Here is a 1,024-nt window from a genome sequence, read left to right on the forward strand (position 1 = left end):
TGGAAACTTTCATTGACTGCTAAACTCAGGTATATTTTTCAGGGTGGAAGAGGACGATGATGGAATTTTACTTGTAGTATTAACGTGTGTGTTTTGGAGCTGGATCCAGTTTACAGAATTTAACCTGTTGCCTTTCTAAATAAATTTCTGTTGTTGGTGAATGTATTGTACATAATGGGGGAGGGGGTGGGCCCAGCTTGTAGTGGGCTTAGCACTGGAGGAATCGTTAACTGTTTACAATCATATCACACTGAAATCTTTCAGGATAGGGTGACGGTTTGGGGGGACTGGGGAGAGGTAAGGAAATGTGTGATGGATGACTTGCTGTCCTCTGCAACCAAGACATGACCCAACAGTTGGTTGACTTAATAGCGGGAATTGCTCAGGAGCATAACATGTCCTCCTCTTTCTCTTGCCTTCTTCCTCCTTCCCCTCTCACCCCCACCTCCACCCCTCTGGATCCAGGGCCTGAGTGCACTTCCAGCTCCTGTCATCATGGGGGAACAAGGAAACCAGGACCAGGAATTGAAACTGGGGCAGGACACCCATGGCATTGTCCCTTCTGCTAGAGTAGTACCCTTCTCCCTGCCTTTCTAATGGAAGAAATGTGTGCTCTAGAAAACAGAAAATGGCATAACTGGTCATTTTAGAACTTATTTTGGGGAAACTGGTGCAGCTGCAGGTGGAGCAGCACCTCTCCAGTAGAACAAATTTTGTGCAAATCCATACTGCCCTGCTGCCCAAGGAGAGGAGCCAAGTCCCCACCTCTTTCTCTGACCCTGGGCTATATTCACTTCTTAGCAGCAGTGAGGCAGAAAGTGCCACAGGCTTCCTGAGCACTCTTGCTGAGGAGGAAGAGCACGAGGCTGCCTTGGAGGAATGGTAGGATTACTGCAGTGTGAGCCATTTGTTGGATTTGGCATTTGCAAGTTGCAGGTGAACTGGAAAGCACTCATTCAGAGTTAGATGTTGAGGTTGATTGGCTCAGAAATTGAGGGACAAGAGGGCTGCATGCTCGAGTTGA

Source organism: Corvus brachyrhynchos, unplaced genomic scaffold (genome assembly GCF_000691975.1).
Source record: "Corvus brachyrhynchos isolate BGI_N302 unplaced genomic scaffold, ASM69197v1 scaffold191, whole genome shotgun sequence".
In the NCBI taxonomy this organism is placed as follows: domain Eukaryota; kingdom Metazoa; phylum Chordata; class Aves; order Passeriformes; family Corvidae; genus Corvus; species Corvus brachyrhynchos.